We start from the raw sequence: 25,401 nt of genomic DNA on the forward strand, positions 1-25,401 counted from the left end.
CAGCCCAGGGCAAAAGTTACTATCTTCTGGTATCAACTTCCAGTTAGCCATTTTTGTTCTGACTTGTACACTGCAAAAGGTCATTCTCCTAATCAAACAGAAGCAAAAGAAGAATTTATCAGCCCTTCTTTCTCCAATTACAATTATTCTATCTATTCCTAGCAAAAAAAAAAAAAACCTATTCCTTCTTTGGCCCTCCATCTTCTTCCTATATTCAACCTAAATTTCTTTTGTTGTCCATAGCTTTCTTCAACTATCTCACCTCATTTAAAGAATATTTTGAACTTTTTAACTCCTGACACTATTCTTAAAATAAAAGGTCATGCTTTGGTATTCTCCTTCCACTCCTTGCTCTAGCTTCCATCTTCTAATCTCTAAATCTGAGTTTATGGTGAATTATTTGTATATCCACATCAGTGTCTTCAAACAACACCCACATTTCTTTATCACAAATATTCTCCCTTTGTGTCTTCAGAATTTCGTTTTTGAGGGCTTCGCATCTCTCCTGGGCTGACTTCCAATATACAATTTTAGTCCTTAGGATCCTACTTAAGCCTTTCTTTGAAACCCTTGAAATCTGCTCTTCTTGCAATTCTGTTTTTAGTTTCTTGCCTAAGATTTTGAAACCTTTGGTAATACTTCCAGAAGATACTATAAGACAAAATTTGGCTAATATGAATAAAAATCAGACCCACACATACATACCCACACACATAAATCTCATAGACAGAAACACAGGTAGTGATGTTTAATTTCCAGGATTCTTTATGAAGAAAGCCATTTGATAGGTCCCCCCTTCTGATACCTTAAAGTAAAATCTTCTAAAATTTGACACAGTAGTAACAATCAGCAGATGATAAACTGAAGGGAATAAATAGGCAAAAAGGTGTCTTCTTCCCAATTCAGACCACATGTTAAAAAACAGATCATCTGACAAGATAGTTCATTTCATAGTAGCAATCTTCTTTATATGTATGACACTTCTAACTCTTTCATGGTTATGTGGGTCCACCACATTATCAGCTGACTTATTTTGTCAAACTGCTGCTCCTCTAGTCTCTCTCTCTCTCTCTCACACACACACACACAAGCAGCCATGCAGCAGCAGCAAGAACCTAAGATTAAGAGATTAAGTGTGGTCAATCTCAGTACATGGAAAGCTAGGACTTATGGATTTGATCTTACACATAAAATAAACAAGTTGTGGTTTTTTGTTATAACAATGTACTCATTTATAGAACAAAAATGTTCTTCATCACAAAGGCAGCTGCAGTTTTATTTATTGCAGAATCTTTAAGATTTTCAAATCAAGGGTTTATACGTAAAAAGTTTATCACCTTGATTAATGAGTAAGTCTCTAACTTAAGCAACATGGTTCCAAAACGAATTCACTTCTCACAGACTTAAATGTGAGTGCAATACATTAGTATTTTCTTTAAGGAAGTCAAAGGTCTAGTGTTATGAACTTTTCCCATTCAATGTCAGCAAAGTGTTAAAAGTCTTTTTCTTGAAAGAAACTCAGTATTTTGAATGAGGAAACACCATGTCTAAGTTACCACTACCATTCCTGATAGTAAAATTTAGTTTTCTTAGACATGTATTGGGCTATGCAGAGAACCAAGTACCAATGGGCTCAAATCAGGATAACTGAAGTGTTTATCACCACAATTCTTCTGTTCTCTATTAGGATATTTTTTCCAAATGTTGATAATATCAAGTGTTGTTAGTCCACAAACCCTACCATACTCACCTGGTACATTCTCTTGTGAAAAAGTAACATCACATCTGACTCTAAATCTATACAATCCATATTAGGACTCCTTTGTTTTCCAAATTTCCAATCTGCTTTGTTTAGTATCTGAGAACCAGAAGCAAGGTAGCAATATTGGATGAGTAAGTGACTTTCATTTTTAAAATTCAATAAACAGTTTCGTTTTTTCCTTTTTGACGTTTGTGTGAGGCTAAAAGCAGTATCAGACTGACTTACAAAAGTAAAAAGGCATGACAAAAAGACAAATTGGATTTAGCAATTTCAATACCATATTTATTATATTTATCTCTGTGCAAGGGGCTTGATAGTATTTATGACACAAAAATGAAAAATGACCATTCCAGGCTTTAATGAGCCTATTGAACCAGTGATACATGCATTAAGTAAAACCCGAGGTAAAAATACAATTAAGGGTAAAGTAAAATCTGGACAAAGAATTCTAAGAAAATTTGAGAAACAGTCTCTCAGGAGAGGAAATACTAAAGTGATTACTTGAGTTGAGCCTTGAAAAGAGAATTTAGATAGAAATGTATAGGGAATTGTCTGGGAAAAGGGGATAGTCTGTCTAGATCCACTGAGATTAGGAAACTGTACATAATACAATTTGGGTAGAATATAAATTTCACAAACTGAACTATAATGAAATAAGACTGGAAAAATAGGTTCAAAGAAGCAATATGGCCTCAGCTAGGAAAATGTGAGCTCCTGACCTGACATACACAATGACCTCTGCAAGTCATTTAACCTCTCAGTGCCCTGGGAAACTCTCTAATACTATAAATTACAAAGGAGAAGCTGATCTAGTAATATTTTGAAGGTAGAAACCACAAGATATGGAAGAGTAAGGGAGAAAATAAGGTAAAGATAGAAACACACCTCTCAAAAGAGAGGCAGTACACTATCAGTGCAAAATAATTTGCATATTGTCACACAGGAGCAATATGTTGGTTTGTTTTTGCTTAAGCTATATTTTTTTGTTAATAGGCATATTCTACAAGGTGATAGATAATGATATACATGTAAAGAAAGTATCAACAAAACTAGTTTGGGGGGCAGCTATATGGTTCACTGGATAAAGACAGAAGGAGAGAGACAGGAGGTCCTAGGTTCAAATATAACCTCAGATATTTCCTAGCTTTATGACCCTGGACAAGTCACCTAACCTCAATTTCTAGCCCTTACCATTACCTTGGAACCTATATTTATTACTGATTCTAAGACAGAATGTAAGGATCTTTTTAATGAAATAAAACAAAACTAGTTTTAAAGGTTTTGAAATTGGATTAAACTTATTTTCCTTTCCTTTTGCTATTTCTTAGATTAAGAAAAAAAGCAAGTTTTTTTACACTTTTTTTACACAAATAAACACTAGTTTATTTACCTAAAAAAAGTTTAAGACCAAAAGCTAAGGTTAGTAAGCACATAATTAATAAGTATGTAAGAATTAATAAGTATATAAGAACAGTAAAGTATAAAATTTGAAGTCTTCCCTTTGTGGATCCTAAAATTAAAAAAAGATTAATAAATTGGATAACATATTGCTCATGATAGGGAGCAGGAAGAATCATGGAATAAATCAACTTTTAGAAATAAATCGAAAGGGCCCAAAATTAAGTGAACCTACCTTTTACCCCTTTATTAAAAGGAGCCTGTGCTAGGTTTCTATCAATTGTGCTGACCCTGTACATAGAATGATAAAAATAATAGCCAGCAAGCATTTATACATCTCTTTAGTTTTCAAAGCACTTTACAAATATCTCATTTTATCCTCTCAACAACCCTGGGAGGTAGGAGTTATTCCCATTTTACAGATGAGAAAACCAAGCATTAGAGGGGCTAAATGACTTACCCAGGGTCACACAGTAAGTTTGTTGAGAATTTAGGTCCTCCTGATTCCATGTTTAACAGTACTCTATCCATTTCAACCCCTAGCAAAACAGTCTGTTTGCCTTCAATTCTTTAGTATGAACAAGTCTAATCAAAGGACTTTTTAAAGTGCAGTAAAGTAGTAAATCTAACTTTGCTAAGATGACATCAAATCAAAGACAACAAAGATATTGCCTATCAAACTCATTTTTCCCTTCTCTTAGCATAAGTTCTTTTAAAGTGATAAATTCCTCTGTTCATAAATTATTTTATCTTTTTTCTTTTCCTCTCAGATTACAGCTTCAAAAGCCAGACACAAAACTAAAACAATGTGGTCTAGGACTACACTTGGAAAGCTAGGATTCTAGGCTTTAATTTTCAGCTGTCACTCATCCAATATGTATGATAAAAAAGGTTTTCCTTGCCTATTTTATTCATCATAAAAACATGAATTTTCTCCTTCCCAGCAAACGTATTTATTTTCTGAACATGTAAAGTTCATCTAAAAGGGTTTTTCAAAAATGCCATTAGTTCAGTAATTTGCAATGCAGAAATATTCTTTAAATGTTAATTATCATTCACTGAGGTAAGAGATATCCACAGCCTGATACTAAGGCTACACATGAAATATGTACAAGCATATATGTGCATAACAGGTAAGTAGCCTTCATATTTATTCATGCAAGTTCACAGAAGTCATTATGGTAATAGTAAATCCATTTCAGCCATTTTCTGTTTAAAAAAAAAATGAGATGGCCTCTCTAAAAAATTAACACATTTAAATTTTTATTCCAAGAAAAAAATTCATGGGACAATCCTACCACCCTAAGATATATATTCCTACCTTATTCCTAACTCCACGAATTTAAATTCCTATGGTTATGAGAAATAAAGCCCAAATTTTAAGATGGGAAACTGGAACATAGGTTAAGAGGCTAAGATCTGAATGCAACTTAAGTACTTCATTATATAAATCTGTTAGTATTTCAAATACTGCAGATCTTAACTACAAATGGTAAACATACCACAAGCTTCTTGACTACCATCTGTATTTTCTATAAACCTACTCTTTTACCTTGCCAGGTATGCTTCCAAAGGCCAAGATCATTTTTCTTTGTACAGCATGTACAGCATGTAGTGTGGCACCACACACACACAAAAAAATAACGATTTTTTGATGAAATTTTGAACTATCGGGTCTATTTTGTAATGCAACTAGAAAATCTTTTTTTTTTTTAAATCAGGTTTGTAAATAAAATGGCGTTTGCCAATTTACCTCATAGAGCTATAATGTCTACTCCTACCTCCAAAGTATGGATCCCTGTCATCCTAACCAAAATATATCAAAATATGATTTCGATTAATCTAACATAACTATTTCGGGTTCTATGACAGAACTATGTGCTTAAATCAGCCCAATTCAGGCTCCATTTAGTGTGACATTTAAAGAAGTTTGCAACCACCAATCTTTTGTAACATTAAGAAGGTGACACAGTTGAGCTCCAACAGATAACCACGTTCTTTGCCCTCTTTTCCCCCAATACGGAGGCACAAGAAACTAATAAGCATCAACAACCAGCCCACAGCCCAGCAAGGAGGAAGTAAAAATGAAGAAAGATGGGGTAGAGAAGAACTACGGGGAGCCCAATTGAGGGTTCACCAAGACTGAACCTGATGAGAAATTACTCGCAAACACGGGCATTCGAGGTTATCAGAAGAGTAAGGGAAAATCTTACTTCTCCCCCACCCCCCCAACAGGGCCGGAACTACCAGCACTTCATTCCACATACAACAATCCACCACCACCACCCCTCACCGTCACCAGAAACAGCTACCCACCTTCAAATCCTCCTTTGCCTTTCCTTTCCTCTCCCTACCACCCACTCCCCAGGGCAGGAGCTATCCGCCAAAATGCAGATACCCCCACCTGTCAACCTCCTCCTTCCTCATTTCCTTTTCTCCGTCTCCCCACCATAAACACACACCCACTCTTCCAAGAGCTACCACCCCCCACATTCCCCTCTCCCAGTTTTGCCCCAAATGACACCCAACCACTACCCACCAGACGGATGGGATCAGGGGACATGGCGCAGGGATGGGGGGGTGGGGCAAGAAGAAGAAAGGGAAGGAGAGGGGAAGAGAGACTGAGAGAGACATGTAGAGAAGAGAGATAGGGTGGGGAGAGACCGGGGTGGGAAGGGGGAAGGAAGACTGGGGAGGCGAGGGTCTCGCGCATGCGCGGTGATGGGCAACCGCCCGTTTGCTCTTACCGTTGGAAGCGCGACTCCCCCTTCCCCGGCCGCGGCCGCTTCTCCAGGACCCGCCGCGGCAGCTGCCTCAGCCTCAGCACCGCCCCGCAAAGCGGCAGCGGCAGGAGGGCCAAGGCTCCGACAGCGGTGGCTGAGTCTTGTGTCTTCTCCCGAGGCGGTCGCGGGCGGGCGAGTAGCTGAGGCGGCAGCAGCAGCAGAGGAAGCGGCGGCGGAGGCACTGCTAGTCCGGGCCGGTGTGAGCCCCTTCGCGGATTCACCGCCCCCGGGGAAAAAAGAAAAAAAAACGGCGCCGAGAACCGGGGGAGGGGTGGGGAGGGCAACGGCTAGAGCGGCAAAGGCAGCGGCTGAGGCGCGGACCCTCCCTAACGGCGAGGGGGGAGGGAAGACGGAGGGGCGGGGGCCGGGGCGGATGTGACGCAATGTGGGCGGTGTCGTGGGAGATCAAAAGAGCCCGACGGGTGCGGGGAGGGAGGCTTATTAGAAGGTGGAGGCAGCAGTGTCCGCAGGTTGACTCGGGAAAGGAGGCGGAGGCGGTCCAAAGTCAGTCGCCCATCCCGCACTAAGCCAGGGAGGCTCTGTGGAGAATTTAAGCAGAACCATAAAAACTTACACTTAGTATAACAGTTGCTAAAACGATTTTCTCAAAATAGCTCCGTGAGGCAGGTAGTGCGAGGATTCTTATGCCAACTTTTTGAGGAAACTGAGGCCAGAGAAGCAAAGTGACTTGATCATATAGAACGAGAAAGGTCGCCACATGAAGACTCAAAACCCGATCCACAATTATTCATCTAGCACTTAAATTAGGTGAAATTACAAAACGGGATTGGGGGAGCGAACAAGGACCAGGTCTCAACCCCTAAGAGCCTTTATTCTTAACTAATCGCTCACATTCCCTCATAATCACCCTAGGAGACTAGATAATTCCAGTATTGTTATGCTTATCTTACAGATAAAGAAACTGAGGGTCCGCTGAATTGAAATACCTTGCCTAGTGTTTCACCGCACTGGGACTAGAACCCTGAACTTCCAACACCCAGGCCAGTGCTCTTTCCATAATATGTATAACTAGACATGTATCCACAAAACAAATAGACTCTTAAAGGAAGTGAAAGGAGAAAAGGAAAGAACAAGAAAAAAGGGAGAAAGAAAGGAATGAGAGAGGGAAGTAGCTGTGGAGGAAGAAGGAATAAGAAAGAAGCTCTTTAGGACTGGGATAAAGCTGAAGTACCTGGGTTGTAGGGAGAGAGATATAGTATGTAGTCCACTCCAAGACAGTTGCAAACCAGAACAGCTAGGTAGGTAACTCAGTGAATAGAGAGCCAGGCCTGGGTTCAAATGTGGACTCAGACACTAACTTAGCTGTGTTACTCTGAGCAAAGTCACTTCATGCCAATCTCCTATCCCTTACAAAAGATAAGGGTTAAAAAAAAAAGTTTGCAAACCCCAGCGTTTACCGTTCATTAAGTTCAGATTGGGAATCAGAGCAGTAACTCAGAATTCCCAGCCAGGCAGTTGGAAGTTAAGCCAAGACAGCTATATGCCATGGTTACATCAACATTCACATGAGAATTAGGTCAGAATCAGGACATCAGAGATACACCTGCAATTCCTCCTCCTCCTCCAATCATGCTATTCACCTTACAAACTGACAGCCACATACAGAATGCCTCGGGCTCTAAGAGTACTGTATGAACCAGCTGGGCTTCCGCAGAGAGCTACATTCCAAGATAACTTCTCTGAGCAGAGGAAGAAGGGAGGGATCTAAGGCAACCTATCACCTGCTTGCCTAGCAACTCAAACCAACCCAGAGTCCTCTAGTGTCAGTGACTCAAAGATTCATTGTATTACATTGTCAATCACTTCGGTGTTCCCACTTCCCAACCTTGTAAAAATGGGAGTGAGAACAAGTTGATCTGTTTGATGTTTTAAAATCTAATAGTGAATGCTCAAGTTATCCCTGAAGATGTCATAGAACAAGTCTGTATCTGCACAAAAAAACTCTCAAGTTGTAAATCATTGTATGTAGTCAAATAAGAAATAGTGAGCAAATGGCATGTGGTAGTGTCCTCCACTTGCCTGCATGGGAAGTTTGTGACCCAGGAAATTAAAAAACAAATCAAACCATTTCACAATTGATATGATGATCTACTTGGAAAATCTTTAGATTCAAGGAAAATAACAAATAGTAATTTCAAAGTGGCAAGAGATAAAATCTACAAAACCAGTTTTCATATTGTCAATGAATCCCAAAGAGAAAAATTCCCTACAAAATAACTTTAAAATATATATTTGGGAGTTCACTATTCAAGATGCATTCAGTAACTATATGAATGCACTACCAAACATTTCACAGGAACACAAATATTTGAAGAGATATTAATTGCTCATGATTAGATCATGACAAGATAATTTAAATAATGATAATATCAATTTGGCTACAATATTCAGTGCTCTACCAAACTACAAAAGAATTATAGTTCAAGAAAAAATGACCATTCTTCTGGAGGAACAAAAGATCAAGAATCTTAAGGGACATTTTTTTTTAATGTGAGAAAGGGTCTTTTCAATAGGAGAGCTAAATATACACTACAAAGTGTTATAATTAAAATATATTTGGTTAGGCTTGGATTATAGAATAATAAAAGTAGAGAGAGTAATCAAATCCATGGATGTTGATGAGATCACTGGTGAAGTGAAGTAGTAAAGGAGAAGAAAGAGGGCTCAAAACAGAACCCTATAGAACATAAACACTTAAAGGGTATGATTTGACTGAGGATCCAGAAAAGAAGAATGACAAGGAACTACCTGATAGGAAGAGAAGAATCAGGAGATAGTGGTAGTATTCCAACAACCTAAAGGGAGGAGTATAAAGAAGAGGGTGATTAACAGTGTCAACAGCTGCAGAGAAGTAAAGAAGAATGAAGATTGAGAAAAGGTCTTTGAATATGGAAATTAAGAGATCATTGGTGGAGGCGGAGTCAAGATGGCAGCCTAGAAGCAGCAGAAGTTCAGACCTCTGAATACCCTCCTTACTGATCACAAACTGAATGCTCCTGGGGGACTGAAAATCAAACCTAGCAACAAGACAGAGCCAAATAACCCTCCTGCTGGACTCAATTCAAAAGGTACACCCCACTCCCCAAAAAGCCAGAATCCGAGAACACTCAGGTTTAAGGGGAAGGCAGAAGGAAGGTCCCAGGACCCCTCACGCCCACCTAGAACACTAAGCCTCCAGCGGCAGCTGGAACATCTGGGCAGGCAAAGGCGCTGGTCTGGAGGGTGTATCTTGTGAGCACGGCTATGCCAGGCTCAGAGCATCAAACACAGGCGTCAGGGAAGGAGCTGGAGAGGGAGCATAGAGCAGGCAGCCTGGTCAGAGCTATGGAGACACTCCATATTGCTCCAGCCTTCTGGGAGAATTTGGCCTCAAAGCACACCCAGCCCAACCCTCCCCCACAGACAGCACTGAGAGATCTCCTGACAAACCTCCAAGAGGGGAGACTGACAGAAAGCCCCCCCCAAAAAAAAACTGAGAGGAGCAAGAGCACAGACAAATACAGGGAGCAAAGAAGGGGTAAATATGAATAAACAACAGAAAAAGAAGAAAGAAATTACAATTGACAGCTTCTGTATAAGCAACGATCGAAGAGCAAATGGATCAGAGGAGGAGGCAAGCAATAAAACAGAAATCCCAGCAAATTGGATACAGGCTTTGGAAGAACTGAAAATGCAATTCAAAACACAATTAAGAGAGGCTGAAGACAATTGGGAAAAGAATTTAAAAACTAAGATAAGTCATCTGGAAACAGAAAATAGTGTCTTGAAAGCCAAACTCAACCAGCTTGAAAATGAGGCAATGCAGATGAGAGATGAGAGATTAGGTAAAGAGAATGAAAGATGATCTCCAAAGAAAATCAGACCAGAAGGAGAAGAATGACCAAACAGCCAGGGATGAAATCCAGTCTTTAAGAACCAGAATACAACAACTAGAATTAAGTGACCTCACAGGGCAGCAGGACACTATAAAACAAAACCAAAGAATGAAAAAATTGAGGAAAATACGAAGCATCTCAATAACAAAACAGAGGATTTAGAAAATCAGTCAAGGAGAGACAATTTAAGAACCATTGCTCTACCAGAAGACCATGACAAAAGAAAAAGGCTGGACATGAAACTATAGGAAATTATTCAAGAAAACTGCCCCAATATTCTAGAACAAGAGGGAAAAGTGGAGATTGAAAGAATCAACAGATCACTTCCTGTCCTTAATCCCCAACTGACAACACCCAGGAATGTTACAGCCAAATTCAAGAACTATCAGACCAAAGAAAAGATATTACAAGCTGCCAAGAAGAAGTCATTCAGATACCATGGAACCACAGTGAGGATAACGCAGGATCTGGCTACATCCACACTGAAGGACCAAAAGGCATGGGATATGATATTCTGGAAAGGAAGGGAATTAGGTCTACAACCAAGAATCAACTACCCAGAAAAACTGACTATATTCTTACAGGGGAAAATATGGCCATTCAACAAAATAGAAGAGTTCCAAGAATTTGTAAAGAAAAGACCAGACCTGAACAGAAAATTTGATGCCCAAGCACAGAACTCAAGAGAATCATCAAAAGGTAATTTAAAAAGAGGGAAAAAAGAAAAACAAAACAAAACCAAAAAAACCCACCTTTTTTTAAGAGACTCAATAAGTTAAAATGATATGTACAAGAGATCATTGGTAACCCTTAAAAATTGTTATTATCACCCAGGCAACTAGAAGAATTACATTTAGAGGGAACAGTGACAAACTGTATAGGATGAAATGACGAGACATAAATAGGTATATAGATATATGTATGCATAAATGTTATATACATGTGTAGATATATACATATATACAAGTAGAGCTAAAAAGATTATTACTAAAAGAAATGGGAAAAGAAACAAATGGGGGTAAATTTATATGTCACAAAGAAGATCATGGTGGGAGGGGGGAGAACATCAATACACTGGATGGGTAAAGAGGTTGGAGATAGGAAATACTCAACTCTTACGTGCATTGAAATTGACCCAAAGAGGGAAGAACAATACAATCCATTGGGGTAGAGAATAGATTTGCGCCCTGTAGGGGAGTAGAATGGTAACAAATGGACTGGAGGGGAGGGAAGCAGCACAAGGGAGGGAGAGGGTAGGGGTAGTTTTAGAAAGACTGCAAAGAAAATAAGGGGGGGAATATGAAGGGAAGCAGATAGAAAGGGAAGTAAAATAAGGGTGGGAACTAGGGGGACTGATTAAAAACAAACATTGGTACAGAAGGAAATAGTGAAAAAGAAAAGGCAGGAAAAGGAGTAGAAATCAAAATGCTGGGAAATACACAGCTAATAATCATAACTCTGAATGTGAATGGAATGAACTCACCCATAAAATGCAAGAGAATAGCAGTGGATTAGAATCCAAAACCCTACCATATGCTGTCTACAAGAAAGACACACGAGGAAGGTGCATAGGGTGAAAGTAAGAGGATGGAGCCACATCTATTGGACATCAACTGATAAAAAGAAGGCAGGAGTTGTAATCATGATATATGACAAAGCAAAATAAAAATACATCTAGTCAAAAGAGATAGGTAAGGTAATTACATCCTGATAAAAGGCAGTATAGACAATGAGGAAATATCAGTACTCAACATGTATGCATGTATCCATCCAAATTTCTAAAGGAGAAACTAGTGGTGCTCAAGGATGAAATAGATAGAAAAACTATACTAGTGGGAGACCTGAACCTTCCTCTATCCGAACTAGATAAATCAAACCAAAAAATAAATAAGAAACAAGTAAGAGAAGTGAATGGAATCTTAGAAAAATTAGAATTAGTAGATATGTGGAGAAAAATAAATGGGGACAAAAAGGAATACACCTTATTTTCAGCAGCACATGGTACGTTCACAAAAATTGACCATGTATTAGGGCATAAAAACATTGCAAAGAAGTGCAAAAGAGCAGAAATAATAAATATAACCTTCTCAGACTACAATGCAATGAAAATAATAATTAGTAAGGATATATGGAGAGGTAAATCAAAAATTAATTGGAAATTAAACAATACGATTCTCCAAAACCGGTTAGTTAAAGAACAAATCATAGAAACAATAACTTCATTGAAGAAAATGACAATGATGAGACATCCTTTCAAAATCTATGGAATGCAGCCAAAGCAATACTCGGAGAAATTTATATCCTTGAGTTCATATATTAACAAATTAAGGAGGGCAGAGGTTAATAAATTGGGCATGCAAATCAAAAAAACTAGAAAGTGAACAAATTAAAAATCCTCAGATGAATACTAAGAGATCCTAAAAATCAAATGAGAAATTAATAAAATTGAAAGTCAAGGAACTATTGATTTAATAAATAAGACTAGAACCTGGTACTTCTGAAAAAACAAATAAAATAGACAAAGTACTGGTCAGTCTAATTTTAAAAAGGAAAGAAGAAAACCATATTGACAGTGTCCAAAATGAAAAGGGAGACCTCACTTCTAATGAAGAGGTAATTAAGGCAATCATTAAAAACTATTTTGTCCAATTATATGGCAACAGATATGGCAATCTAGGTGATATGGATGAATATTGAAAATATAAATTGCCTAGACTAACAGAGGAAGAAATAAATTACCTAAACAACCCCATATCAGAAAAAGAAATTGAACAATGTAAATTAAATCTTAAAATTTCTTAGACTTGTGAATGTTGGAAATTTCACCATTGGGAAATTTCATACTGGAAAAAATTTCCTACTGATAGTAACAACTCTATTGGAATGTGAAACCCCTTGGCATGGGAGGATCCTTCTCCTCCCTACTTAAGACAACTTTAGGACAGAAACCTTTTGCTAAACAATGGAAAGGGTTTTGACCTATGCTTAAGCATAGAACAGGAAGTTCTTTGGGTCATGATTGATTTTAGAATTGATACAATAGAGATACTTGGAATGACAGAACCAGGTCTTGGAACTTATAATCTCCACCCTACTTAGAGTAACAGGATTTAGGAAGGGCTGCAGTAAAGATCAAGATTTAATTATTTGAGAATATGACCTTCAACAGACATGTGCAAAGCCTCAGACCTCTGGGTGGTCCTGGGTTAAACTAGAGCCACCATTGGCACAGGGGAGACATCGACAGTGATTGGTAGATGTGAGAACTGAGGGGAGGGAACTTAGATGGTTTCCTTAAAGATAGCGGGGTCTGAGGACAGGGAGAGGAGAGTTTTTTGCTCTGAGGAGGTTTTGCTCTGAGAGGTTTTGCTCTGAAGGAGTCTGAGAGGAGAGAGGTCCTGGAGGGAGAGCTCCTGGAGAGGCCTTGAAGGAGGCTGTGGAAGGAGAATTCAGGAGGAGTCAGGAGGAGAATTCTCTGGAAACATTTCTTGAAAGGAGGCTCTCTTGAAGGTGGAGCCTGAGGTTGGCATGAGAAGCCTTACCTAGAGAGATCTTGGGTGAGTGATAAAACCAACTGACTGATTTATTCATTCTTATTCCTTCTCTTTTTCTATTGATTAATCAGTGTATTATAAATTAAATTTCTCTATAAAACCCAGTTGGCTTGGGCATATTCATAAATTGGGAATATATTCCCTGGCGACCATCTTATATTTATATAAAACCAAGACACAGTAGAAAACATATTTCAGTGGTCATAATTGTTATATATTTCCCTTGCTCCCAAAACATTTTAATTATCACAGTTTATGGCTCCCACTCTCTTATCTACAACTATTTAACGCTCAAAACTATTTTAAATCTAACAACAAGCCATCAAAGAACTCCCTAAGAAAAAATCCCCAGGTCCAAATGGATTCACAAATGAATTCTATCAAACATTCAAAGAACAACTAATCCCAATATTATACAAACTATTTGACAGAATAAGTAAAGGAGTTCTACCAAATTCATTTTACGACACCAATATGGCACCGATCCCAAAGCCAGGCAGGTCAAAAAACATAGAAAGAAAACTATAAACCAATCTCCTTAATGAATATGTATGCAAAAATCTTAAATAGGATACTAGCAAAAAGACTCCAGCAAGTCATCATAAGGGTTATTCACTATGACCAGGTAGGATTCATACCAGGAATGCAAGGATGCTTCAATATAAGGAAAACCATCCACATAATTGACCATATAAACAAGCAAACTGACAAAAATCACATGATTATCTCAATAGATGCAGAAAAAGCCTTTGACAAAATACAACACCCATTCCTATTGAAAACAAAAGAAAGTATAGGAATAGAATTTTCTAAAAATTAAAAATAATAAACTGTATATATCTAAAACCATCAGCCAACATCATCTGCAATGGGGATAAACTAGAAGCCTTCCCAATAAGATCAGGAATGAAACAAGGATGCCCAATATCACCTCTATTATTTAACATTTTATTAGAAACACAGGCAGTAGCAATTAGAGAAGAAAAAGAAATTGAAGGTATTAAAATAGGCAATGAGAAGACCAAGCTATCACTCTTTGCAGATGATATGATGGTCTACTTAAAGAATCCTAGAGAATCAACTAAAAAGATAGTGGAAATAATCAACAACTTTAACAAAGTTGCAGGATACAAAATAAATCCACATAAGCCATCAGCATTTCTATATATCTCCAACCCATTTCAGCAGCAAGAATTAGAAAGAGAAATTCCATTTAAAATCACCCTAGACAATATAAAATACTTGGGAATCTATCTGCTGAGACAAACATGGGAACTATATGAACACAACTACAAAACACTCTCCACACAATTAAAACTATATCTAAACAATTGGAAAAACATTGATTACTCATGGGCGGGAAGAGCTAACATAATAAAAATAAAAATCCTACCCAAATTAATTTGCTTATTTAGTCCCATACCCATTGAACTACCAAAAAAAATTTTTACTGAATTAGAAAAAAACATAACAAAGTTCATTTGGAAGAACAAAAGATCAAGGATATCCAGGGAAATCATGGGAAAAAATGCAAAAGAAGGAGAACTTGCAGTCCCAGATCTCAAAGTATACTATAAAGCAGTGCTCATCAAAACAATATGGTACTGGGCTAAGAGACAGAAAGGAGGATCAGTGGAATAGACTTGGGGTAAATTACCTCAGCAAGACAGTCTATGATAAGCCCAAAGATCCCAGCTTTTGGGACCAAAAGCCACTATTTGATAAAAACTGCTGGGAAAATTGGAAAACAGCATGGAAGAGATTAGGTTTGGATCAACATCTCACACCCGACACACCATGATAAACTCAGAATGGGTGAATGACTTGAATATAAAGAAGGAAACTATAAGCAAATTATATGAACACAGAATAATATACTTGTCAGATCTTTGGGAAAGAAAAGACTTTAAAACCAAGTAAGAGCTTTAAAAAATCACAAAATGTAAAATCAATAATTTTGATTACATCAAATTAAAAAAGTTTTGTGCAAACAAAACTAATGCATCCAAAATTAGAAGGGAAGCAACAAATTGGGAAGCAATCTTCATTTAAAAAACCTCTAACAAAGGTCTAATTACTCAAATTTATAAAGAGCTAAATCAATTGTACAAAAAATCAAGCCATTCTCCAAATGATAAATGGGCAAAGTACATGAATAGACAATTTTCAGTTAAAGAAATCAAAACTATTAATAAGAACATGAAAAAGTGTTCTAAATCTCTTATAATCAGAGAAATGCAAATCAAAGCAACTCTGAGGTATCACCTCACACCTAGCAAATTGGCTAACATGACAGCAAAGGACAGTAATGAATGCTGGAGGGGATGTGGCAAACTTGGGACATTAATGTTTTGCTGGTGGAGTTGTTAATTGATCCAACCATTCTGTAGGGTAATTTGGAACTATGCCCAAAGGGTGATAAAAGAATGGCTGCCCTTTGATCCAGTCATAGCACTGCTGGGTTTGTACCCCAAATAGATAATAAGGAAAAAGACATGTACAAAAATATTCATAGCTGCTCTCTTTGTGGTGGCAAAAATTGGAAAATGAGGGGCTGCCCTTCAATTGGGGAATGGCTGAACAAATTGTGGTATATGTTGGTGATGGAATACTATTGTGCTCAAAGGAATAATAAAGTGGAAGAATTCCATGTGAACTGGAACAACCTCCAGGAAGTGATGCAGAGTAAGAGGAGCAGAACCAGGAAAACATTGTACACAGAGACTGATACACTGTGGTACAATCAAATGTAATGGACTTCTCCATGAGTGGCAATGCAGTGACCCTGAACAACTTGGAGGAATCTATGAGAAAAACCACTATCCACATTCAGAGGAAACACTGTGGGCATAGAAACACTGAAGAAAAACAACTGCTTGAATACATGGATTGAAGGGATATGGCTGGGGAGGTAGACTCTAAATGAACATCCTAGTGCAAACAACAACATGGAAATAGGTTCTGATCAAAGACACAAGTAATACCCAATGAAACTGCACATTGGCTGTGGGAAGGTAGGTGGAGGGGAGGGAGGGAAATAATGTGATTATTGTAACCAAGGAATAATGTTCTAAATTGACTAAATAAACTAATTCAATTGGGGGGGGGGGAAGGGAAGAGATCATTGGTAACTTTGGAGATAACAGCATCTCATAACATATGACAAATGGATACTTGGTCTAAATATAAAAGGTCACATTATAAACAAATTAGAGCAGAATGAAAGGGAGGTGTTTTCACAGCAAAGGAGAGGGTATTAAATACTCTTGTCAAAACAAGATGGAAGTAATCACAAAAGTTAAAATGGACAATTTTGAACACATAAAATTGAAAACATATTGTGTAAGCAAAAACAATACACTTAAAATTGGAAGCAAATAGTTAACTGTGCAAAAATCTTTGCAGCAAGTTTCTCTGATATATAGGTGTGGAAAAGAAACTAGACTGACAGTTTGTGGGGGAAGGGGCCAACTGGGAGTGGCAGTTGGGTCTTGTGACTAGCACTTCCTTCCGGCCGTGTGGGACTGGCTTCCTGGTGTTGGAGGAGAGAGGAGCTTGGTCAGCCCAGTCTGGTGTGGTGTGCCTCTTCTTGGTTCAGCTCGAAGATTCAGGCCAAATCGCTTCTGAAGTTCAGATCTGTTCTTGTTTGCTTTCTGTCTACTGCTAAGATTCTAAAAAGACTAAACTGGACTGATATAGAGTAGACAGAAGTGGGAAGACCCTCCGCCAACCTCTGGGGCCTGGCCTCAGGTCTGAAGCTGAGAAAAACTCCAATCCCAATGGGTTATTAAATTTTATATTATTTGAATTCGCAGTCAGATACGTGGACTATCTTTTCTGGTCATAGAGGGAGCTGAACTTCAGGTCAGTCATTCCAGGACTAACGGGCCTTATCGGACCCCTGCTGCTTCCTCTCAGCAGGGGGCATCTCCCTCCCTTGCCTCACCAGGCAGTATACCCTCTCTCCCCTTAACTCCTCATTACCCCATACAAACCTCCCATTATCCCCCTTTTTTCCAATCCTATTTCCTTTCCCAATAAATATTACATTTTTTGGCAGAGCCAGCTAGGATTTCCAACCTATTTTGTCAAAAATTTGGGAAAAAGAAGGCAATTGGAGTTGTCAAAGAAGTTGGGCCTGCATACATTTCAAAAGCCTGTGTGACTGTGAAAAGTAACCATTTTGAGAGCAGTGCTGATTGCAACTAATCTGCCTAGTGATACCATGCCCAGAAGAAACCACTCCCCCCTGAAGGGAGGAGGAGACTCTTAAAGGGCCAGACTTAAAAACATTTTTTTTTCTGTTGCAAAAAGCTTTTCAAGATACAAGAAGGCAAAGAAACTTGCCATGGGTTATCTAGCCTGGATTGCATATTTCTTTTATATGTTTTACAACTTATTTTTTGTCACAATTCCAGATTATATTTATTTTCTGCTTAGCATCTATGAAACATTGCAATGGCTGAATATAAGTATGTATCGCTTGATTTCATTTATTCCCACATATGCTGGAGCATTATTCTTCGTAACCAAATTATACTATGCCCTAAAAAAAGATGTGCATCTAATTTTTGAGAAAAAAGCAAAAGATAATGAAATGGCTGTGACGATTTTAGCCATAAAGGAGGAGATAATGCAACTAAAGGAAATGATGAAGCAACTGACTGAAGAGAAACAATGTAGCAAAGGTATTAACACACAACAAGACATACCTAAAAATAACAATGTAGTTCAGCAAGAAAATACAGATGGGGCTGAAGGTGGAATACCAATATTGCCACTAAGAGATCAAACAAGCCTACAACCAGATAGCGGTATAATTCATATTAAAATACATAAGCCATTTACAACAGCTGACCTTGAAAGTCTGAAAAGACGGATGCCTTCCTGGTTTTCAGAACCAATGAGATGTTTAAAAGAATTTAAAAGAGCAATTAGGCTTTATGATCCAGATTTCCAGGACACTGAAATTCTTTCAGAATTATTTTCAAAAAGGGAAAAACAACAATTACTTGATGAAACAAGAAACAATCCAAATTTAACATCATGGCCAGAGGAAGGAACAGACTTAGAGTTATCTAATAATGAAAATCTACATTACCTAAGAAAGGCCAGAGAAGACTTATTAGAGGCAATGAAAAGTTTTTCAAAAAGACCAGATACTTTGGGAAAATTTGAGAAATCGAGGCAGGAAAGTGGGGAACATCCATCAAAGTTCCTCGATAGAGTAATTGAAGTAGCAGAGGATGTGCTTGGATTTGAAAATTTAACTGAACAAAATCTCCAACACATAAGGAGACAATTTGTGAAAGGCAGTAAAACACCTATTACATCACATTTCAAACTTCAATGCCCAGTTTGGGAAACACTAAGTCTGGAAAATTTAAGAAAAACTGCAACTTACATATTTTCAGGTCATAAAGAAATGCTAGAGGAAAAGGATGAAATAATAAAAGACCTTAAAGCCAAGCTCAAGGAGGCAAATAGCTCAAGTAAATATAAAGAAATTGAAGAAATAAAAAATCTAGCCACTCTGCAATCATACAAACCCATGAGAAATTACACACAAAGCAATCAAAAGAGAAAGTTACCCAGATGTTTCCTCTGTGGAAAAATGGGTCACATGGTCCAAGTCTGTTATTTAAAGGCACAAATATTCCAAGCTAATAACAAACAGAGGTCTTGGAAAAGCAACGTAAAGTATAGCAGCAATAATACACAAACAAATACAAAATGTTGTGATTGTAATTGCAAAAAATCATTGCAAGCACCAAATTTAGATACCATGGAGAGATACATCCAACAGGGAGCGAAACCACATTATTGGCAAGTTGTCTCAGGTGCTGCCAAACAAAGTCAGTTATGAAGCCAGGTGCATGAGGTAGCATCAAAAAGGAAAAATGGGAAAGGAAATAGGAAAAATGAAAAGGAAAGAGACTGCATGCAGATAGAATGTGGGGTGCCAAAAGCACAAAATAAAACTAAGGAACAGATAGAAGAAGAAATCCAATTAGATAATGATGTAACTGAGATTAAAGAGAAAATTTTTGGAACAGTGGAACAAGCTACAAAGAAAGAGGAAGAAACAGAACTGGCAACAATCTGTAATACACAAACTGTAAATGAATTAATTGAAGCATATGAACTAACAATAGAAAGGTCCAATGGGGAGGAAAATGCAATAACAGAAAACATTCAAATTAGCAGACCTCCTGGAGACAATGGCATGGAAAGCAGGGATGCTATTACAAAAGAAAATACCAATGATATAATAGAAAAGTCAACTTTAAATCCTTATGCAGAAGAATTCCAACCAATAGTAAATGCACAAGAAAAAGCAAACACAAACATTGTCATGCCATCCTTAAGTCTCCATGATAATGCAAATCCCTTGCAAACTGATGATGGATTGCAAAATGAATGTTCAGAGCAACAAGAAAAGTCTGTAGCAGAAGAACAAAACTGTGATTTGAGTAAAATAGAAATAGAAGCACCTATGGTCCAAGTGTGCCAACAAAATGAGAACACAGAACCAAGGGTCATGATAAAAGTGGGTAATGAGATCTACCCAGCTCTTATTGATACAGGAGCAACTAAATCTGTTTTTAAAACATCTCCTGAAGACAGCCAAATCACAAGTTACGTACAAATAATGGGGGCTACAGGGAAAAAACAGAGAGTACCAAAACTAAAATCAAAAATGGTAACACTAGGACCCCTAACAACAGAACACACATTCTTGTTAATCCCAGAATGCCCAATCAACCTTCTTGGGAGAGACTTTTTGTGTAAAATTGGAGCAACTATTCAATGTGATAAATTGGGGAAAATCTTTCTACATCTACCCAAAGACTCCTTAAAACATTATCCATTGCTATTCATGGGGCAAGTGGATGATGAACAAGTTCAGAATGAAGGTACAATATTTGAAATACCAACTGATATACCCAACGGACTTTGAGCTACACATTCTTCAGATGTAGGGATTCTAAAGTCAGCAACCAGTAGAAGTTAAAGAAGGAACACCACCAAGGATACCACAATACAAACTAAGTAAAGAAGCCATCAATGGAATCAACCCAATTATCCAAAGCTTGTTGGATCAGAAAATTTTAATCCCAACAATTTCAGAATATAATACACCAATAATACTTATAAAGAAAACAAAACGTGACTCTGAAGGAAAAGTTCAGTGGAGACTGGTACAAGATTTAAGGGCAGTAAATAACTTTGTGAAAAAGTCCCATACAGTCATTCCAAGCCCATCTAAAATAATTTCAGAAATCCCAAGTAACTCTAGATATTATATTGTTGTTGATCTGTGTAGTGCTTATTTTAGCATTCCAATTGCATAGAAAAGCCAAAAAATCTTTGCTTTCACTTGGAAAGGGACTCAATGACATGGGGAAGATTACCAATGGGATTCTGTGATAGCCCAACAGCATTTTGCCAAATCTTGCAACAAGATTTACAGAATATCCGATTCAAGGAAAGCAAAATTGTGCACTATGTGGATAACATTCTTCTTGCATCCCCATCTGCTAAATTTTGTTACCAGGACAGTAAAAAACTCCTCCTAGAGCTATATAAGAAAGGTCACAAAGTTTCCAAATCAAAACTACAATAGGTCATGGCTAAAGTGGAATACCTAGGATTTATCTTGGAAAAGGGAACGAGAAAGATTTCCAAGAAAAGAGTAGAAGACATACTGAAGCTCAGTGTGCCAAACACTAAGAAACAACTGAGAGCCTTTTTAGGAGTGACAGGTTTCTGTAGACGTGAGCGCTATAATGAGCAGGAAATTCAATCGTGGATAAAGAACTTAGGAGCAAAACAAATAAGAGGAATATGGTTTTTGCAACTAGGCAAGCCCATCCTGCCTAAAAATGTATTTTATCACGTGTGCAATGCAATACATGCACAAGGACACTGTGGAACCCAAGCTGTGATCGATTCAGTGAGATGATTTTGGACTGCAACAGGAATATCCTCATATGCCATAAGAATTTGTCAAAAATGTAAAATTTGTATGCAATTCAATCAAGGAGTTTATAAGACCAAAGGCTTAGGAGGTCGTCCCTTAGCATATACTCCATTTGAATACATACAGATAGATTTTATCAATATGCCAAAAGACAAAGGATTTAAGTATTGCCTTGTCATCATAGATGGACTGACTAGATGGCCAGAAGTTTTTCCTTCCAAAAAGAACAACACAGCATTTGTGGTCAAAATCCTATTAAAAGAAATCATACCTATATTTGGGATTCCCTCAAAATTGGACTCAGACTGTGGAAGTCACTTTACTCAGTCAATATTAAATGAAATTTATAAAAATCTAGGAATACAAGCAACATACCACACACCATATCATCCCCAAAGTTCAGGGTAAGTGGAAAGATTAAATAAAGACATTAAAACATTGATAGGAAAATTTTGTGCAGAAACACACCAAAATGGACAAACATTCTGCCATTAGTTCTGTTCTATCTTAGAACAAGACCCAGCAGAGATCTTCACATCTCTCCATTTGAGATGCTATATGGACACGCAATTTGGCAAGGAAGGACTTGTAAACCAGCTTACATTGCTATGATAGGTGGAGATTGTCAATTAACAAAACATATACAAGCTTTACAGACAAGAATAGCAGAATTGCATGAAATGGGCTTGATACAACAAACAGTACCCCTGGATTACAATTTGCACAACATCAAACCAGGAGACATAGTATACTTAAAATTTTTCAATAGAAAATTGGCTACAGACATAAAATGGACTGGACCACATGAAGTATTGCTTACTACCCCAATAGCTATAAAAGTTGCAGGAAAAGACTCATGGTTCCCATGTGAAACGAGAAAAAGTTCAACATCACTGTAACAGACATAGAAGATAATTAGGCAACAGATAGTGCTGAGAAATGGAAACAAAACCTGATTAACATAAAAAGTACACCACAAAGAAATAATAGTGGAACATAATGTTTGAGTCAACTTCCCAGCCCAGAGGAAAAGCAACCCAGAGGAAAAGCATCCCAGACAAAAAGCAACCCAGAGGAAAAGCATCCCAGAGGAAGAGAAACCCAGAGGAAAAGCATCCCAGAGGAAAAGATTTTAAACCAGCCCAGAGGAAAAGCATCAAGGAAAGATGCTAGAAACAAGAAACAAAGAGGAAAAGCTGAAATGGACAGCTAAGATTTTGAACTTTGTAAATTTGTTTATATAAGAAGAGGACAGATCAAAAACGAGACTTATATGTAAGACTGAGTGTGTTGAAATAATAAAACAAGAGTAATTTCACATATTAGGGAAATAGCATGCATCACTACATAACATGGAAGAAAGAAGAGATCCATCAGTCAACATGAGAAGTGGAAATCTGAAGAAACTTGATAAGTATTAATTCAACACAACACTATTAGACACAAAACACAAAATCACTAACATATTTAGAGACCTTGTTTATATAAACAAGTGTCTGAAATTGTATTTATGCAAAATGTAAATATGTATATAGTTAGTTCCATAGGGTCTTAGGCAAATAGAAAGATCAATAGATATTTCTATTTGACTGACATCATGATGTGGAACAATGTATATTGTTGTATCATATGTAAATAATTTCTGTAAATAATGTATTAATTTTAGTTAATGTAGAGTAAGTAGTATTAGCCCTAAGATTCAAATTTCTTGTAATAGTTGTGTTCAACATTTATTGTACTGAATTTGTTGTAAAACCCAAAACTACCCTTACCCAAACTTTCCTGCTAAGAATTCCTTAGAGTAGATTTACTAAATTTGTAACTATCATATAAATATGTGACCTTGGGAAGGTCACAACAAAAAAAGGGGACAATTGTGGAAAGGAAACTAGACAGTTTGTGGGGGAAGGGGCCAACTGGGAGTGGCAGTTGGGTCTTGTGACTAGCACTTCCTTCCGGCCGTGTGGGACTGGCTTCCTGGTGTTGGAGGAGAGAGGAGCTTGGTCAGCCCAGTCTGGTGTGGTGTGCCTCTTCTTGGTTCAGCTCAAAGATTCAGGCCAAATCGCTTCTGAAGTTCAGATCTGTTCTTGTTTGCTTTCTGTCTACTGCTAAGATTCTAAAAAGACTAAACTGGACTGATATAGAGTAGACAGAAGTGGGAAAACCCTCCGCCAACCTCTGGGGCCTGGCCTCAGGTCTGAAGCTGAGAAAAACTCCAATCCCAATGGGTTATTAAATTTTATATTATTTGAATTCGCAGTCAGATACGTGGACTATCTTTTCTGGTCATAGAGGGAGCTGAACTTCAGGTCAGTCATTCCAGGACTAACGGGCCTTATCGGACCCCTGCTGCTTCCTCTCAGCAGGGGGCATCTCCCTCCCTTGCCTCACCAGGCAGTATACCCTCTCTCCCCTTAACTCCTCATTACCCCATACAAACCTCCCATTATCCCCCTTTTTTCCAATCCTATTTTCTTTCCCAATAAATATTACATAGGGAATTGAGATTATAGATATATAGGTCCAAGATATATAGATAATTGATTCCCATATATAAAATAGAGCCACTCCCCAATAAATAAGTAGTCAAAGAATGATCAGGCAGTTCTAAAATGGAACAAAAAAAATCAAGTAATCAAAAACCAGATGAAAAATTTGCTCCAAATCATTAATAGACACTAAAAAAATTTGAGGCTCCATCTTGCATCTATAGATTGGCAAGGATGATAAACAAGGAAAATATAGTTGAAGGGAATCAGAGTACAAACACATGAATGAACTGCTTATAGAGCTGTGAATTGCTCCAACTGTTCTGAAAAGCAATTAAGAACTTGGCTCCAAAAAGTCACTAAACCATTCATTATGCCCCCAAAATGTGTCCAATCTATAAGAAAAACCATTGGAGTGGGGAGCAGATAGGTGGCTCAGTGAATTGAGAACCAAACCTAGAGATGGGGGGTCCTGGGTTCAAATATGACCTCAGATACTTCCTAGCTATGTAACCCTGAGTAAGTCACTTAACCCCCATTGCCTAGTCCTTATCTCTCTTCTGCCTTGGAACCAATATACATTATTGATTCTAAGACAGAAGGTAAGGTTTAAAAAAAATAACACTGAGGTACAGCTCTGTAGCCAAGAACTATTTATTAAAGGGTCCTGGCCCCCTTCAACAAATAGGACCCCAGATCTTCCTCACAATGTGATATGTGCCTTCCTTGTAGTCACAGGTTTTTATAATGCTTGTTATCCAGGTGATACAGAAGAGGCAGAGTAAAATAGAAAATCTCATTGGTCAACAAATCTATATATCCTGACTCTTCAGGAAGGTCTACCAGGGAGGCTAGCAAGCAGATGTCAACAGGGGTAACCAGAGGAGGGGCTACGCATAGACTATGCCCACTGACTAAGGGCCCACAGGCAGGATGCCTCCCATGTTGGACAGTCATGGTGAATAACAAGGACAAAGGGAAAGAACAGAAGGGCTCCTAAAATAACTGGAGAACTTTCCACAGTATTAGAACCCCTCTATCATGTTGAACCTGGATGATCAGATTCAGAGTGGAGATTCATATTCATATTCAGAGCTCCAGATTTTATTTCTACTCAGGGTGTAGGTCCCCTAATCAGCATGTTTAAGCAAAACAAATGAAATTTATGTCTAGGAAAGTGGTTCTGGAATCTGATTCAGTCATCCTAAATGTAATTGATATTGATTGATTAACCTACTCAAGTAGGTTGTCTTTTTTTTTTAGTCAAGTAGGTTGACTAAATATGTGACACTACAAATTGATGAATAATTATAAAAAATTATTCCGCTTGGAATCACACTCAGTTGAATAATACTGACTGGAAATAAACTCTGGGATAGATCAATAAATCAATCATTTCTCACAGTGTAACACTAGTAGGACAAAACCATTACTGGGCATGTACCTCATCCCACCTCCCACAATGAGATCAAAGAAAGTGAGAATGCAAAATAGAAGATAGAGTTCTTGTCTTGGGAGTTAGAGAATTTAAGTCC

General features: G+C 37.9%; 1 protein-coding gene across 16 annotated transcripts in view; it reads right to left on the reverse strand.

The window, feature by feature from the left end:
- FAM13B (family with sequence similarity 13 member B) overlaps window positions 1-25,401 on the reverse strand; it is a 225,297-nt gene that overhangs the window by 120,225 nt on the left and 79,671 nt on the right. For 7 of the 16 annotated variants that reach the window (XM_007473648.3, XM_056811333.1, XM_056811339.1 and 4 more), the window contains exon 1: window positions 5,908-6,289. The exons of 3 other annotated variants lie outside the window; for them this stretch is intronic. The gene's annotated coding sequence lies outside the window, so the exon portion shown is untranslated. Of the gene's footprint in view, window positions 1-5,907; window positions 6,329-25,401 lie in introns of those variants that run through there. 6 more of the 16 variants (XM_056811330.1, XM_001367964.4, XM_056811336.1 and 3 more) reach the window with 6 other exon arrangements.

The sequence above is a fragment of the Monodelphis domestica genome, chromosome 1 (genome assembly GCF_027887165.1).
Source record: "Monodelphis domestica isolate mMonDom1 chromosome 1, mMonDom1.pri, whole genome shotgun sequence".
NCBI classification, from domain to species: Eukaryota; Metazoa; Chordata; class Mammalia; order Didelphimorphia; family Didelphidae; genus Monodelphis; species Monodelphis domestica.